Source organism: Schistocerca gregaria, chromosome 11 (genome assembly GCF_023897955.1).
Source record: "Schistocerca gregaria isolate iqSchGreg1 chromosome 11, iqSchGreg1.2, whole genome shotgun sequence".
NCBI lineage: Eukaryota > Metazoa > Arthropoda > Insecta > Orthoptera > Acrididae > Schistocerca > Schistocerca gregaria.
In genome coordinates this window covers 11,731,088-11,749,491 of record NC_064930.1, presented here as the reverse complement: position 1 = coordinate 11,749,491, position 18,404 = coordinate 11,731,088, and the positions used below count along the sequence as shown (strand labels likewise).

Here is an 18,404-nt window from a genome sequence, read left to right as displayed (position 1 = left end):
CTGCACGCAAAGAATGGGAACGTGCAGTGGGATTTACGTGAAATCGGCGCAAGGCAGATCTTTCCGACGTAGGCTTGACAATCTTATGGGAACATTTGTACTGTTTCTAAATTACGTGTAGGTGTGGGAGGAGGGTGCTTCCTGTGCACGAATAAAAGCACGCTCGCCAATTGTGGATGCTAATCGTTCGCTTGTATCTGCCTACACACCTCTGCCGGTTATGAATTATTCCACTTGCATGGCAAGGTGCGCATGTAGGTGTGATAAAAATTCTGGAGGCGCTGGGTATCGATCCCAATACCTCTCGCACGCTAAGCGAGCGCTCTACCATCTGAGCTACGCCCACCCCCCAGATAGCTAGTAGTGCTACATACAGCCATATCAACGTCACAGACCCTTGCACTCCCATTATTCCGCAGACAAACACTACTCTCTATGTATCAGTGAGGGTGTCTTTCAGGTTTCGTGCATTCTGTATCGAATCGTAGTTGGCCACAATGAAAGTGGCACCCATAACGTCGAAAATAGAGTTCAGACACGGCTCTGAGTAAGACGAACGTGTTGTCCACCTCTAGACTTCAATGACGTTAAGCCGTGATACCTAAGACAGATCTGCACTCGATGACACCACCATAACAGCCGGTCCCCACACTTACATCTTGCTCTCCTTATGACAGTATACATCATATCAGTCTGTGACGCTGGTTTTGCAACTTCTTGCGTGCGTTTATGTTCGCCGCGACCAACACTTACCATGCACTGACCACAAAACATGGAGGAGTCGGGGCTTGAACCCGAGACCGTTCACACGCTAAGCGAACGATCTGCCAACTGAGCTACAGCTACACACACGACCAAGCCTGGCTATTCTCCATTCTTTGCGACTCTGATGTGCACGGACACGATGGTTGGTTGGTTTGTAGCGGCGAAGGTACCAGAATACAAAGGCGCGGACACGTTCATATACACAAGAGTTCCAAGTAGTTTCGATGCTCTGGTATTACGAATGCAAATTCCGTCTGTTTTGAACGTCTTAAATTGAAAGGGCGGTCACAAATTGGTCCATTTCACTCCTTGTCGACAATCACACAGCACCTGAGGTAACAAGCACATCTCGAGCCCCATTGTGCTCTCCATTGTTCATGCCAACTCAGTGCCTCGCTCTTTGCTACTGTGTAAAACTCTTGTCGTCCAACTGCAAAACACTGGGACACAACAAGTTTCCGCGTCTCCATTGCACTGATCGTACTACGAAACGCTCCACAAACTTGGCAATCACCCATGCAGATGACTTTTCAGACTTTACACGACGCTCACGCTAGAGACAGCCTTCTTTACAGTTCGACGTCGCGCCAAAGCGAATGAGCACATTTCGCCTACGGCTTAGGCCGCTCTTCTAGTGCGGCTGCTCTGTGTCTGCAGGCAGCGAGGGGCTGCAAGCTTCCTGTGTTCGCACCTATATCACCTGTGCTTCCTTGTCAGAGACAGACTATCGCAAAACATACAACTCACTCCATGAATTGATTGCTACGGCATCTGTTATCAGCTGTCACAACCAGCAACACCAGTAGCAGCCGACTGCACGCAAAGAATGGGAACGTGCAGTGGGATTTACGTGAAATCGGCGCAAGGCAGATCTTTCCGACGTAGGCTTGAGAATCTTATGGAAACATTTGTACTGTTTCTAAATTACGTGTAGGTGTGGGAGGAGGGTGCTTCCTGCGCACGAATAAAAGCACGCTCGCCAATTGTGGATGCTAATCGTTCGCTTGTATCTGCCTACACACCTCTGCCGGTTGGGAATTATTCCACTTGCATGGCAAGGTGCGCATGTAGGTGTGATAAAAATTCTGGAGGCGCTGGGTATCGATCCCAGTACCTCTCGCACGCTAAGCGAGCGCTCTACCATTTGATCTACGCCCACCACCCAGATAACTAGTAGTGCTACATACAGCCATATCAACGTCACAGACCCTTGCACTCCCATTATTCCGCAGACAAACACTACTCTCTATGTATCAGTGAGGGTGTCTTTCAGGTTTCGTGCATTCTGTATCGAATCGTAGTTGGCCACAATGAAAGTGGCACCCATAACGTCGAAAATAGAGTTCAGACACGGCTCTGAGTAAGACGAACGTGTTGTCCACCTCTAGACTTCAATGACGTTAAGCCGTGATACCTAAGACAGATCTGCACTCGATGACACCACCATAACAGCCGGTCCCCACACTTACATCTTGCTCTCCTTATGACAGTATACATCATATCAGTCTGTGACGCTGGTTTTGCAACTTCTTGCGTGCGTTTATGTTCGCCGCGACCAACACTTACCATGCACTGACCACAAAACATGGAGGAGTCGGGGCTTGAACCCGAGACCGTTCACACGCCAAGCGAACGATCTGCCAACTGAGCTACAGCTACACACACGACCAAGCCTGGCTATTCTCCATTCTTTGCGACTCTGATGTGCACGGACACGATGGTTGGTTGGTTTGTAGCGGCGAAGGTACCAGAATACAAAGGCGCGGACACGTTCATATACACAAGAGTTCCAAGTAGTTTCGATGCTCTGGTATTACGAATGCAAATTCCGTCTGTTTTGAACGTCTTAAATTGAAAGGGCGGTCACAAATTGGTCCATTTCACTCCTTGTCGACAATCACACAGCACCTGAGGTAACAAGCACATCTCGAGCCCCATTGTGCTCTCCATTGTTCATGCCAACTCAGTGCCTCGCTCTTTGCTACTGTGTAAAACTCTTGTCGTCCAACTGCAAAACACTGGGACACAACAAGTTTCCGCGTCTCCATTGCACTGATCGTACTACGAAACGCTCCACAAACTTGGCAATCACCCATGCAGATGACTTTTCAGACTTTACACGACGCTCACGCTAGAGACAGCCTTCTTTACAGTTCGACGTCGCGCCAAAGCGAATGAGCACATTTCGCCTACGGCTTAGGCCGCTCTTCTAGTGCGGCTGCTCTGTGTCTGCAGGCAGCGAGGGGCTGCAAGCTTCCTGTGTTCGCACCTATATCACCTGTGCTTCCTTGTCAGAGACAGACTATCGCAAAACATACAACTCACTCCATGAATTGATTGCTACGGCATCTGTTATCAGCAGTCACAACCAGCAACACCAGTAGCAGCCGACTGCACGCAAAGAATGGGAACGTGCAGTGGGATTTACGTGAAATCGGCGCAAGGCAGATCTTTCCGACGTAGGCTTGAGAATCTTATGGAAACATTTGTACTGTTTCTAAATTACGTGTAGGTGTGGGAGGAGGGTGCTTCCTGCGCACGAATAAAAGCACGCTCGCCAATTGTGGATGCTAATCGTTCGCTTGTATCTGCCTACACACCTCTGCCGGTTGGGAATTATTCCACTTGCATGGCAAGGTGCGCATGTAGGTGTGATAAAAATTCTGGAGGCGCTGGGTATCGATCCCAGTACCTCTCGCACGCTAAGCGAGCGCTCTACCATCTGAGCTACGCCCACCCCCCAGATAACTAGTAGTGCTACATACAGCCATATCAACGTCACAGACCCTTGCACTCCCATTATTCCGCAGACAAACACTACTCTCTATGTATCAGTGAGGGTGTCTTTCAGGTTTCGTGCATTCTGTATCGAATCGTAGTTGGCCACAATGAAAGTGGCACCCATAACGTCGAAAATAGAGTTCAGACACGGCTCTGAGTAAGACGAACGTGTTGTCCACCTCTAGACTTCAATGACGTTAAGCCGTGATACCTAAGACAGATCTGCACTCGATGACACCACCATAACAGCCGGTCCCCACACTTACATCTTGCTCTCCTTATGACAGTATACATCATATCAGTCTGTGACGCTGGTTTTGCAACTTCTTGCGTGCGTTTATGTTCGCCGCGACCAACACTTACCATGCACTGACCACAAAACATGGAGGAGTCGGGGCTTGAACCCGAGACCGTTCACACGCCAAGCCAACGATCTGCCAACTGAGCTACAGCTACACACACGACCAAGCCTGGCTATTCTCCAATCTTTGCGACTCTGATGTGCACGGACACGATGGTTGGTTGGTTTGTAGCGGCGAAGGTACCAGAATACAAAGGCGCGGACACGTTCATATACACAAGAGTTCCAAGTAGTTTCGATGCTCTGGTATTACGAATGCAAATTCCGTCTGTTTTGAACGTCTTAAATTGAAAGGGCGGTCACAAATTGGTCCATTTCACTCCTTGTCGACAATCACACAGCACCTGAGGTAACAAGCACATCTCGAGCCCCATTGTGCTCTCCATTGTTCATGCCAACTCAGTGCCTCGCTCTTTGCTACTGTGTAAAACTCTTGTCGTCCAACTGCAAAACACTGGGACACAACAAGTTTCCGCGTCTCCATTGCACTGATCGTACTACGAAACGCTCCACAAACTTGGCAATCAACCATGCAGATGACTTTTCCGACTTTACACGACGCTAACGCAACGCTCACGCTAGTGACAGCCTTATTTACAGTTCGACGTCGCGCTAAAGCGAATGAGCACATTTCGCCTACGGCTTAGGCCGCTCTTCTAGTGTGGCTGCTCTGTGTCTGCAGGCAGCGAGGGGCTGCAAGCTTCCTGTGTTCGCACCTATATCACCTGTGCCACCTTGTCAGAGACAGACTATCGCAAAACATACAACTCACTCCATGAATTGATTGCTACGGCATCTGTTATCAGCAGTCACAACCAGCAATACCAGTAGCAGCCGACTGCACGCAAAGAATGGGAACGTGCAGTGGGATTCACGTGAAATCGGCGCAAGGCAGATCTTTCCGACGTAGGCTTGAGAATCGTATGGGAACATTTGTACTGTTTCTAAATTAAGTGTAGGTGTGGGAGGAGGGTGCTTCCTGCGCACGAATAAAAGCACGCTCGCCAATTGTGGATGCTAATCGTTCGCTTGTATCTGCCTACACACCTCTGCCGGTTGGGAATTATTCCACTTGCATGGCAAGGGGCGCATGTAGGTGTGATAAATATTCTGGAGGCGCTGGGTATCGATCCCATTACCTCTCGCATCCTAAGCGAGCGCTCTACCATCTGAGCTACGCCCACCCCCCAGATAACTAGTAGTGCTACATACAGCCATATCAACGTCACAGACCCTTGCACTCCCATTATTCCGCAGACAAACACTACTCTCTATGTATCAGTGAGGGTGTCTTTCAGGTTTCGTGCATTCTGTATCGAATCGTAGTTGGCCACAATGAAAGTGGCACCCATAACGTCGAAAATGGAGTTCAGACACCGCTCTGAGTAAGACGAACGTGTTGTCCACCTCTAGACTTCAATGACGTTAAGCCGTGATACCTAAGACAGATCTGCACTCGATGACACCACCATAACAGCCGGTCCCCGCACTTACATCTTGCTCTCCTTATGACAGTATACATCATATCAGTCTGTAACGCTGGTTTTGCAACTTCTTGCGTGCGTTTATGTTCGCCGCGACCAACACTTACCATGCACTGACCACAAAACATGGAGGAGCCGGGGCTTGAACCCGAGACCGTTCACACGCTAAGCGAACGATCTGCCAACTGAGCTACAGCTACACACTCGACCAAGCCTGGCTATTCTCCATTCTTTGCGATTCTGATGTGCACGGACACGATGGTTGGTTGGTTTGTAGCGGCGAAGGTACCAGAATACAAAGACGCGGACAGGTTCATATACACAAGAGTTCCAAGTAGTTTCGATGCCCTGGTATTACGAATGCAAATTCCGTCTGTTTTGAACGTCTTAAATTGAAAGGGCGGTAACAAAGTGGTCCATTTCACTCCTTGTCGACAATCACACAGCACCTGAGGTAACAAGCACATCTCGAGCCCCATTGTGCTCTCCATTGTTCATGCCAACTCAGTGCCTCGCTCTTTGCTACTGTGTAAAACTCTTGTCGTCCAACTGCAAAACACTGGGACACAACAAGTTTCCGCGTCTCCATTGCACTGATCGTACTACGAAACGCTCCCCAAACTTGGCAATCACCCATGCAGATGACTTTTCCGACTTTACACGACGCTCACGCTAGTGACAGCCTTATTTACAGTTCGACGTCGCGCCAAAGCGAATGAGCACATTTCGCCTACGGCTTAGGCCGCTCTTCTAGTGTGGCTGCTCTGTGTCTGCAGGCAGCGAGGGGCTGCAAGCTTCCTGTGTTCGCACCTATATCACCTGTGCTTCCTTGTCAGAGACAGACTATCGCAAAACATACAACTCACTCCATGAATTGATTGCTACGGCATCTGTTATCAGAAGTCACAAACAGCAACACCAGTAGCAGCCGACTGAACGCAAAGAATGGGAACGTGCAGTGGGATTTACGTGAAATCGGCGCGAGGCAGATCTTTCCGACGTAGGCTTGAGAATCTTATGGGAACATTTGTACTGTTTCTAAATTAAGTGTAGGTGTGGGAGGAGGGTGCTTCCTGCGCACGAATAAAAGCACGCTCGCCAATTGTGGATGCTAATCGTTCGCTTGTATCTGCCTACACTCCTCTGCCGGTTGGGAATTATTCCACTTGCATGGCAAGGTGCGCATGTAGGTGTGATAAAAGTTCTGGAGGCGCTGGGTATCGATCCCAGTACCTCTCGCACGCTAAGCGAGCGCTCTACCATCTGAGCTACGCCCACCCCCCAGATAACTAGTAGTGCTACATACAGCCATATCAACGTCACAGACCCTTGCACTCCCATTATTCCGCAGACAAACACTACTCTCTATGTATCAGTGAGGGTGTCTTTCAGGTTTCGTGCATTCTGTATCGAATCGTAGTTGGCCACAATGAAAGTGGCACCCATAACGTCGAAAATAGAGTTCAGACACGGCTCTGAGTAAGACGAACGTGTTGTCCACCTCTAGACTTCATTGACGTTAAGCCGTGATACCTAAGACAGATCTGCACTCGATGACACCACCATAACAGCCGGTCCCCACACTTACATCTTGCTCTCCTTATGACAGTATACATCATATCAGTCTGTGACGCTGGTTTTGCAACTTCTTGCGTGCGTTTATGTTCGCCGCGACCAACACTTACCATGCACTGACCACAAAACATGGAGGAGTCGGGGCTTGAACCCGAGACCGTTCACACGCCAAGCCAACGATCTGCCAACTGAGCTACAGCTACACACACGACCAAGCCTGGCTATTCTCCATTCTTTGCGACTCTGATGTGCACGGACACGATGGTTGGTTGGTTTGTAGCGGCGAAGGTACCAGAATACAAAGGCGCGGACACGTTCATATACACAAGAGTTCCAAGTAGTTTCGATGCTCTGGTATTACGAATGCAAATTCCGTCTGTTTTGAACGTCTTAAATTGAAAGGGCGGTCACAAATTGGTCCATTTCACTCCTTGTCGACAATCACACAGCACCTGAGGTAACAAGCACATCTCGAGCCCCATTGTGCTCTCCATTGTTCATGCCAACTCAGTGCCTCGCTCTTTGCTACTGTGTAAAACTCTTGTCGTCCAACTGCAAAACACTGGGACACAACAAGTTTCCGCGTCTCCATTGCACTGATCGTACTACGAAACGCTCCACAAACTTGGCAATCAACCATGCAGATGACTTTTCCGACTTTACACGACGCTAACGCAACGCTCACGCTAGTGACAGCCTTATTTACAGTTCGACGTCGCGCTAAAGCGAATGAGCACATTTCGCCTACGGCTTAGGCCGCTCTTCTAGTGTGGCTGCTCTGTGTCTGCAGGCAGCGAGGGGCTGCAAGCTTCCTGTGTTCGCACCTATATCACCTGTGCCACCTTGTCAGAGACAGACTATCGCAAAACATACAACTCACTCCATGAATTGATTGCTACGGCATCTGTTATCAGCAGTCACAACCAGCAATACCAGTAGCAGCCGACTGCACGCAAAGAATGGGAACGTGCAGTGGGATTCACGTGAAATCGGCGCAAGGCAGATCTTTCCGACGTAGGCTTGAGAATCGTATGGGAACATTTGTACTGTTTCTAAATTAAGTGTAGGTGTGGGAGGAGGGTGCTTCCTGCGCACGAATAAAAGCACGCTCGCCAATTGTGGATGCTAATCGTTCGCTTGTATCTGCCTACACACCTCTGCCGGTTGGGAATTATTCCACTTGCATGGCAAGGGGCGCATGTAGGTGTGATAAATATTCTGGAGGCGCTGGGTATCGATCCCATTACCTCTCGCATGCTAAGCGAGCGCTCTACCATCTGAGCTACGCCCACCCCCCAGATAACTAGTAGTGCTACATACAGTCATATCAACGTCACAGACCCTTGCACTCCCATTATTCCGCAGACAAACACTACTCTCTATGTATCAGTGAGGGTGTCTTTCAGGTTTCGTGCATTCTGTATCGAATCGTAGTTGGCCACAATGAAAGTGGCACCCATAACGTCGAAAATGGAGTTCAGACACCGCTCTGAGTAAGACGAACGTGTTGTCCACCTCTAGACTTCAATGACGTTAAGCCGTGATACCTAAGACAGATCTGCACTCGATGACACCACCATAACAGCCGGTCCCCACACTTACATCTTGCTCTCCTTATGACAGTATACATCATATCAGTCTGTGACGCTGGTTTTGCAACTTCTTGCGTGCGTTTATGTTCGCCGCGACCAACACTTACCATGCACTGACCACAAAACATGGAGGAGCCGGGGCTTGAACCCGAGACCGTTCACACGCTAAGCGAACGATCTGCCAACTGAGCTACAGCTACACACTCGACCAAGCCTGGCTATTCTCCATTCTTTGCGATTCTGATGTGCACGGACACGATGGTTGGTTGGTTTGTAGCGGCGAAGGTACCAGAATACAAAGACGCGGACAGGTTCATATACACAAGAGTTCCAAGTAGTTTCGATGCCCTGGTATTACGAATGCAAATTCCGTCTGTTTTGAACGTCTTAAATTGAAAGGGCGGTAACAAAGTGGTCCATTTCACTCCTTGTCGACAATCACACAGCACCTGAGGTAACAAGCACATCTCGAGCCCCATTGTGCTCTCCATTGTTCATGCCAACTCAGTGCCTCGCTCTTTGCTACTGTGTAAAACTCTTGTCGTCCAACTGCAAAACACTGGGACACAACAAGTTTCCGCGTCTCCATTGCACTGATCGTACTACGAAACGCTCCCCAAACTTGGCAATCACCCATGCAGATGACTTTTCCGACTTTACACGACGCTCACGCTAGTGACAGCCTTATTTACAGTTCGACGTCGCGCCAAAGCGAATGAGCACATTTCGCCTACGGCTTAGGCCGCTCTTCTAGTGTGGCTGCTCTGTGTCTGCAGGCAGCGAGGGGCTGCAAGCTTCCTGTGTTCGCACCTATATCACCTGTGCTTCCTTGTCAGAGACAGACTATCGCAAAACATACAACTCACTCCATGAATTGATTGCTACGGCATCTGTTATCAGAAGTCACAAACAGCAACACCAGTAGCAGCCGACTGCACGCAAAGAATGGGAACGTGCAGTGGGATTTACGTGAAATCGGCGCGAGGCAGATCTTTCCGACGTAGGCTTGAGAATCTTATGGGAACATTTGTACTGTTTCTAAATTAAGTGTAGGTGTGGGAGGAGGGTGCTTCCTGCGCACGAATAAAAGCACGCTCGCCAATTGTGGATGCTAATCGTTCGCTTGTATCTGCCTACACTCCTCTGCCGGTTGGGAATTATTCCACTTGCATGGCAAGGTGCGCATGTAGGTGTGATAAAAGTTCTGGAGGCGCTGGGTATCGATCCCAGTACCTCTCGCAAGCTAAGCGAGCGCTCTACCATCTGAGCTACGCCCACCCCCCAGATAACTAGTAGTGCTACATACAGCCATATCAACGTCACAGACCCTTGCACTCCCATTATTCCGCAGACAAACACTACTCTCTATGTATCAGTGAGGGTGTCTTTCAGGTTTCGTGCATTCTGTATCGAATCGTAGTTGGCCACAATGAAAGTGGCACCCATAACGTCGAAAATAGAGTTCAGACACGGCTCTGAGTATGACGAACGTGTTGTCCACCTCTAGACTTCATTGACGTTAAGCCGTGATACCTAAGACAGATCTGCACTCGATGACACCACCATAACAGCCGGTCCCCACACTTACATCTTGCTCTCCTTATGACAGTATACATCATATCAGTCTGTGACGCTGGTTTTGCAACTTCTTGCGTGCGTTTATGTTCGCCGCGACCAACACTTACCATGCACTGACCACAAAACATGGAGGAGTCGGGGCTTGAACCCGAGACCGTTCACACGCCAAGCCAACGATCTGCCAACTGAGCTACAGCTACACACACGACCAAGCCTGGCTATTCTCCATTCTTTGCGACTCTGATGTGCACGGACACGATGGTTGGTTGGTTTGTAGCGGCGAAGGTACCAGAATACAAAGGCGCGGACACGTTCATATACACAAGAGTTCCAAGTAGTTTCGATGCTCTGGTATTACGAATGCAAATTCCGTCTGTTTTGAACGTCTTAAATTGAAAGGGCGGTCACAAATTGGTCCATTTCACTCCTTGTCGACAATCACACAGCACCTGAGGTAACAAGCACATCTCGAGCCCCATTGTGCTCTCCATTGTTCATGCCAACTCAGTGCCTCGCTCTTTGCTACTGTGTAAAACTCTTGTCGTCCAACTGCAAAACACTGGGACACAACAAGTTTCCGCGTCTCCATTGCACTGATCGTACTACGAAACGCTCCACAAACTTGGCAATCAACCATGCAGATGACTTTTCCGACTTTACACGACGCTAACGCAACGCTCACGCTAGTGACAGCCTTATTTACAGTTCGACGTCGCGCTAAAGCGAATGAGCACATTTCGCCTACGGCTTAGGCCGCTCTTCTAGTGTGGCTGCTCTGTGTCTGCAGGCAGCGAGGGGCTGCAAGCTTCCTGTGTTCGCACCTATATCACCTGTGCCACCTTGTCAGAGACAGACTATCGCAAAACATACAACTCACTCCATGAATTGATTGCTACGGCATCTGTTATCAGCAGTCACAACCAGCAATACCAGTAGCAGCCGACTGCACGCAAAGAATGGGAACGTGCAGTGGGATTCACGTGAAATCGGCGCAAGGCAGATCTTTCCGACGTAGGCTTGAGAATCGTATGGGAACATTTGTACTGTTTCTAAATTAAGTGTAGGTGTGGGAGGAGGGTGCTTCCTGCGCACGAATAAAAGCACGCTCGCCAATTGTGGATGCTAATCGTTCGCTTGTATCTGCCTACACACCTCTGCCGGTTGGGAATTATTCCACTTGCATGGCAAGGGGCGCATGTAGGTGTGATAAATATTCTGGAGGCGCTGGGTATCGATCCCATTACCTCTCGCATGCTAAGCGAGCGCTCTACCATCTGAGCTACGCCCACCCCCCAGATAACTAGTAGTGCTACATACAGTCATATCAACGTCACAGACCCTTGCACTCCCATTATTCCGCAGACAAACACTACTCTCTATGTATCAGTGAGGGTGTCTTTCAGGTTTCGTGCATTCTGTATCGAATCGTAGTTGGCCACAATGAAAGTGGCACCCATAACGTCGAAAATGGAGTTCAGACACCGCTCTGAGTAAGACGAACGTGTTGTCCACCTCTAGACTTCAATGACGTTAAGCCGTGATACCTAAGACAGATCTGCACTCGATGACACCACCATAACAGCCGGTCCCCACACTTACATCTTGCTCTCCTTATGACAGTATACATCATATCAGTCTGTGACGCTGGTTTTGCAACTTCTTGCGTGCGTTTATGTTCGCCGCGACCAACACTTACCATGCACTGACCACAAAACATGGAGGAGCCGGGGCTTGAACCCGAGACCGTTCACACGCTAAGCGAACGATCTGCCAACTGAGCTACAGCTACACACTCGACCAAGCCTGGCTATTCTCCATTCTTTGCGATTCTGATGTGCACGGACACGATGGTTGGTTGGTTTGTAGCGGCGAAGGTACCAGAATACAAAGACGCGGACAGGTTCATATACACAAGAGTTCCAAGTAGTTTCGATGCCCTGGTATTACGAATGCAAATTCCGTCTGTTTTGAACGTCTTAAATTGAAAGGGCGGTAACAAAGTGGTCCATTTCACTCCTTGTCGACAATCACACAGCACCTGAGGTAACAAGCACATCTCGAGCCCCATTGTGCTCTCCATTGTTCATGCCAACTCAGTGCCTCGCTCTTTGCTACTGTGTAAAACTCTTGTCGTCCAACTGCAAAACACTGGGACACAACAAGTTTCCGCGTCTCCATTGCACTGATCGTACTACGAAACGCTCCCCAAACTTGGCAATCACCCATGCAGATGACTTTTCCGACTTTACACGACGCTCACGCTAGTGACAGCCTTATTTACAGTTCGACGTCGCGCCAAAGCGAATGAGCACATTTCGCCTACGGCTTAGGCCGCTCTTCTAGTGTGGCTGCTCTGTGTCTGCAGGCAGCGAGGGGCTGCAAGCTTCCTGTGTTCGCACCTATATCACCTGTGCTTCCTTGTCAGAGACAGACTATCGCAAAACATACAACTCACTCCATGAATTGATTGCTACGGCATCTGTTATCAGAAGTCACAAACAGCAACACCAGTAGCAGCCGACTGCACGCAAAGAATGGGAACGTGCAGTGGGATTTACGTGAAATCGGCGCGAGGCAGATCTTTCCGACGTAGGCTTGAGAATCTTATGGGAACATTTGTACTGTTTCTAAATTAAGTGTAGGTGTGGGAGGAGGGTGCTTCCTGCGCACGAATAAAAGCACGCTCGCCAATTGTGGATGCTAATCGTTCGCTTGTATCTGCCTACAAAACTCTGCCGGTTGGGAAATATTCCACTTGCATGGCAAGGGGCGCAAGTAGGTGTGATAAATATTCTGGAGGCGCTGGGTATCGATCCCAGTACCTCTCGCACGCTAAGCGAGCGCTCTACCATCTGAGCTACGCCCACCCCCCAGATAACTAGTAGTGCTACATACAGTCATATCAACGTCACAGACCCTTGCACTCCCATTATTCCGCAGACAAACACTACTCTCTATGTATCAGTGAGTGTGTCTTTCAGGTTTCGTGCATTCTGTATCGAATCGTAGTTGGCCACAATGAAAGTGGCACCCATAACGTCGAAAATAGAGTTCAGACACCGCTCTGAGTAAGACGAACGTGTTGTCCACCTCTAGACTTCAATGACGTTAAGCCGTGATACCTAAGACAGATCTGCACTCGATGACACCACCATAACAGCCGGTCCCCACACTTACATCTTGCTCTCCTTATGACAGTATACATCATATCAGTCTGTGACGCTGGTTTTGCAACTTCTTGCGTGGGTTTATGTTCGCCGCGACCAACACTTACCATGCACTGACCACAAAACATGGAGGAGCCGGGGCTTGAACCCGAGACCGTTCACACGCTAAGCGAACGATCTGCCAACTGAGCTACAGCTACACACACGACCAAGCCTGGCTATTCTCCATTCTTTGCGACTCTGATGTGCACGGACACGATGGTTGTTTGGTTTGTAGCGGCGAAGGTACCAGAATACAAAGGCGCGGACACGTTCATATACACAAGAGTTCCAAGTAGTTTCGATGCTCTGGTATTACGAATGCAAATTCCGTCTGTTTTGAACGTCTTAAATTGAAAGGGCGGTCACAAATTGGTCCATTTCACTCCTTGTCGACAATCACACAGCACCTGAGGTAACAAGCACATCTCGAGCCCCATTGTGCTCTCCATTGTTCATGCCAACTCAGTGCCTCGCTCTTTGCTACTGTGTAAAACTCTTGTCGTCCAACTGCAAAACACTGGGACACAACAAGTTTCCGCGTCTCCATTGCACTGATCGTACTACGAAACGCTCCCCAAACTTGGCAATCACCCATGCAGATGACTTTTCCGACTTTACGCGACGCTCACGCTAGTGACAGCCTTATTTACAGTTCGACGTCGCGCCAAAGCGAATGAGCACATTTCGCCTACGGCTTAGGCCGCTCTCCTAGTGTGGCTGCTCTGTGTCTGCAGGCAGCGAGGGGCTGCAAGCTTCCTGTGTTCGCACCTATATCACCTGTGCTTCCTTGTCAGAGACAGACTATCGCAAAACATACAACTCACTCCATGAATTGATTGCTACGGCATCTGGTATCAGCAGTCACAACCAGCAACACCAGTAGCAGCCGACTGCACGCAAAGAATGGGAACGTGCAGTGGGATTTACGTGAAATCGGCGCAAGGCAGATCTTTCCGACGTAGGCTTGAGAATCTTATGGGAACATTTGTACTGTTTCTAAATTAAGTGTAGGTGTGGGAGGAGGGTGCTTCCTGCGCACGAATAAAAGCACGCTCGCCAATTGTGGATGCTAATCGTTCGCTTGTATCTGCCTACACACCTCTGCCGGTTGGGAATTATTCCACTTGCATGGCAAGGTGCGCATGTAGGTGCGATAAAAATACTGGAGGCGCTGGGTATCGATCCCAGTACCTCTCGCACGCTAAGCAAGCGCTCTACCATCTGAGCTACGCCCACCCCCCAGATAACTAGTAGTGCTACATACAGCCATATCAACGTCACAGACCCTTGCACTCCCATTATTCCGCAGACAAACACTACTCTCTATGTATCAGTGAGGGTGTCTTTCAGGTTTCGTGCATTCTGTATCGAATCGTAGTTGGCCACAATGAAAGTGGCACCCATAACGTCGAAAATAGAGTTCAGACACCGCTCTGAGTAAGACGAACGTGTTGTCCACCTCTAGACTTCAATGACGATAAGCCGTGATACCTAAGACAGATCTGCACTCGATGACACCACCATAACAGCCGGTCCCCACACTTACATCTTGCTCTCCTTATGACAGTATACATCATATCAGTCTGTGACGCTGGTTTTGCAACTTCTTGCGTGCGTTTATGTTCGCCGCGACCAACACTTACCATGCACTGACCACAAAACATGGAGGAGCCGGGGCTTGAACCCGAGACCGTTCACACGCTAAGCGAACGATCTGCCAACTGAGCTACAGCTACACACACGACCAAGCCTGGCTATTCTCCATTCTTTGCGACTCTGATGTGCACGGACACGGTGGTTGGTTGGTTTGTAGCGGCGAAGGTACCAGAATACAAAGGCGCGGACACGTTCATATACACAAGAGTTCCAAGTAGTTTCGATGCTCTGGTATTACGAATGCAAATTCCGTCTGTTTTGAACGTCTTAAATTGAAAGGGCGGTCACAAATTGGTCCATTTCACTCCTTGTCGACAATCACACAGCACCTGAGGTAACAAGCACATCTCGAGCCCCATTGTGCTCTCCATTGTCCATGCCAACTCAGTGCCTTGCTCTTTGCTACTCTGTAAAACTCTTGTCGTCCAACTGCAAAACAATGGGACACAACAAGTTTCCGCGTCTCCATTGCACTGATCGTACTACGAAACGCTCCCCAAACTTGGCAATCACCCATGCAGATGACTTTTCCGACTTTACACGACGCTCACGCTAGTGACAGCCTTATTTACAGTTCGACGTCGCGCCAAAGCGAATGAGCACATTTCGCCTACGGCTTAGGCCGCTCTTCAAGTGTGGCTGCTCTGTGTCTGCAGGCAGCGAGGGGCTGCAAGCTTCCTGTGTTCGCACCTATATCACCTGTGCTTCCTTGTCAGAGACAGACTATCGCAAAACATACAACTCACTCCATGAATTGATTGCTACGGCATCTGTTATCAGCAGTCACAACCAGCAATACCAGTAGCAGCCGACTGCACGCAAAGAATGGGAACGTGCAGTGGGATTTACGTGAAATCGGCGCAAGGCAGATCTTTCCGACGTAGGCTTGAGAATCTTATGGGAACATTTGTACTGTTTCTAAATTAAGTGTAGGTGTGGGAGGAGGGTGCTTCCTGCGCACGAATAAAAGCACGCTCGCCAATTGTGGATGCTAATCGTTCGCTTGTATCTGCCTACACACCTCTGCCGGTTGGGAATTATTCCACTTGCATGGCAAGGTGCGCATGTAGGTGCGATAAAAATACTGGAGGCGCTGGGTATCGATCCCAGTACCTCTCGCACGCTAAGCAAGCGCTCTACCATCTGAGCTACGCCCACCCCCCAGATAACTAGTAGTGCTACATACAGCCATATCAACGTCACAGACCCTTGCACTCCCATTATTCCGCAGACAAACACTACTCTCTATGTATCAGTGAGGGTGTCTTTCAGGTTTCGTGCATTCTGTATCGAATCGTAGTTGGCCACAATGAAAGTGGCACCCATAACGTCGAAAATAGAGTTCAGACACCGCTCTGAGTAAGACGAACGTGTTGTCCACCTCTAGACTTCAATGACGATAAGCCGTGATACCTAAGACAGATCTGCACTCGATGACACCACCATAACAGCCGGTCCCCACACTTACATCTTGCTCTCCTTATGACAGTATACATCATATCAGTCTGTGACGCTGGTTTTGCAACTTCTTGCGTGCGTTTATGTTCGCCGCGACCAACACTTACCATGCACTGACCACAAAACATGGAGGAGCCGGGGCTTGAACCCGAGACCGTTCACACGCTAAGCGAACGATCTGCCAACTGAGCTACAGCTACACACACGACCAAGCCTGGCTATTCTCCATTCTTTGCGACTCTGATGTGCACGGACACGGTGGTTGGTTGGTTTGTAGCGGCGAAGGTACCAGAATACAAAGGCGCGGACACGTTCATATACACAAGAGTTCCAAGTAGTTTCGATGCTCTGGTATTACGAATGCAAATTCCGTCTGTTTTGAACGTCTTAAATTGAAAGGGCGGTCACAAATTGGTCCATTTCACTCCTTGTCGACAATCACACAGCACCTGAGGTAACAAGCACATCTCGAGCCCCATTGTGCTCTCCATTGTCCATGCCAACTCAGTGCCTTGCTCTTTGCTACTCTGTAAAACTCTTGTCGTCCAACTGCAAAACAATGGGACACAACAAGTTTCCGCGTCTCCATTGCACTGATCGTACTACGAAACGCTCCCCAAACTTGGCAATCACCCATGCAGATGACTTTTCCGACTTTACACGACGCTCACGCTAGTGACAGCCTTATTTACAGTTCGACGTCGCGCCAAAGCGAATGAGCACATTTCGCCTACGGCTTAGGCCGCTCTTCAAGTGTGGCTGCTCTGTGTCTGCAGGCAGCGAGGGGCTGCAAGCTTCCTGTGTTCGCACCTATATCACCTGTGCTTCCTTGTCAGAGACAGACTATCGCAAAACATACAACTCACTCCATGAATTGATTGCTACGGCATCTGTTATCAGCAGTCACAACCAGCAATACCAGTAGCAGCCGACTGCACGCAAAGAATGGGAACGTGCAGTGGGATTTACGTGAAATCGGCGCAAGGCAGATCTTTCCGACGTAGGCTTGAGAATCTTATGGGAACATTTCTACTGTTTCTAAATTAAGTGTAGGTGTGGGAGGAGGGTGCTTCCTGCGCACGAATAAAAGCACGCTCGCCAATTGTGGATGCTAATCGTTCGCTTGTATCTGCCTACACACCTCTGCCGGTTGGGAATTATTCCACTTGCATGGCAAGGTGCGCATGTAGGTGCGATAAAAATTCTGGAGGCGCTGGGTATCGATCCCAGTACCTCTCGCACGCTAAGCGAGCGCTCTACCATCTGAGCTACGCCCACCCCCCCGATAACTAGTAGTGCTACATACAGTCATATAAACGTCACAGACCCTTGCACTCCCATTATTCCGCAGACAAACACTACTCTCTATGTATCAGTGAGGGTGTCTTTCAGGTTTCGTGCATTCTGTATCGAATCGTAGTTGGCCACAATGAAAGTGGCACCCATAACGTCGAAAATAGAGTTCAGACACCGCTCTGAGTAAGACGAACGTGTTGTCCACTCTCTAGGCTTCAATGACGTTAAGCCGTGATACCTAAGACAGATCTGCACTCGATGACACCACGATAACAGCCGGTCACCACACTTACATCTTGCTCTCCTTATAACAGTATACATCATATCAGTCTGTGACGCTGGTTTTGCAACTTCTTGCGTCCCTTTATGTTCGCCGCGACCAACACTTACCATGCACTGACCACAAAACATGGAGGAGCCGGAGCTTGAACCCGAGACCTTTCACACGCTAAACGAACGATCTGCCAACTGAGCTATGCCTGCACACACGACCTAGCCTGGTTATTCTCCATTCTTTGGGACTCTGATGTGCACGGACACGATGGTTGGTTGGTTTGTAGCGGCGAAGGTACCAGAGTACAAAGCCGCGGACACGTTCATATACACAAGAGTTCCAAGTAGTTTCGATACTCTGGTATTACCAATGCAA

At 49.3% G+C, this 18,404-nt stretch overlaps 4 non-coding genes across 4 annotated transcripts; all 4 read right to left on the bottom strand.

Annotated features, from left to right (window-relative positions):
• Window positions 1-3,429: 3,429 nt before the first annotated feature.
• On the bottom strand, window positions 3,430-3,503 carry Trnaa-agc (transfer RNA alanine (anticodon AGC)). The gene has a single exon. It is a non-coding gene; the product is annotated as a tRNA-Ala (tRNA).
• A 3,093-nt stretch (window positions 3,504-6,596) lies between these two features.
• On the bottom strand, window positions 6,597-6,670 carry Trnaa-agc (transfer RNA alanine (anticodon AGC)). The gene has a single exon. It is a non-coding gene; the product is annotated as a tRNA-Ala (tRNA).
• A 6,260-nt stretch (window positions 6,671-12,930) lies between these two features.
• Trnaa-agc (transfer RNA alanine (anticodon AGC)) lies at window positions 12,931-13,004 on the bottom strand. Its single transcript has one exon. It is a non-coding gene; the product is annotated as a tRNA-Ala (tRNA).
• A 4,660-nt stretch (window positions 13,005-17,664) lies between these two features.
• On the bottom strand, window positions 17,665-17,738 carry Trnaa-agc (transfer RNA alanine (anticodon AGC)). The gene has a single exon. It is a non-coding gene; the product is annotated as a tRNA-Ala (tRNA).
• Between the last annotated feature and the right edge of the window lie 666 nt (window positions 17,739-18,404).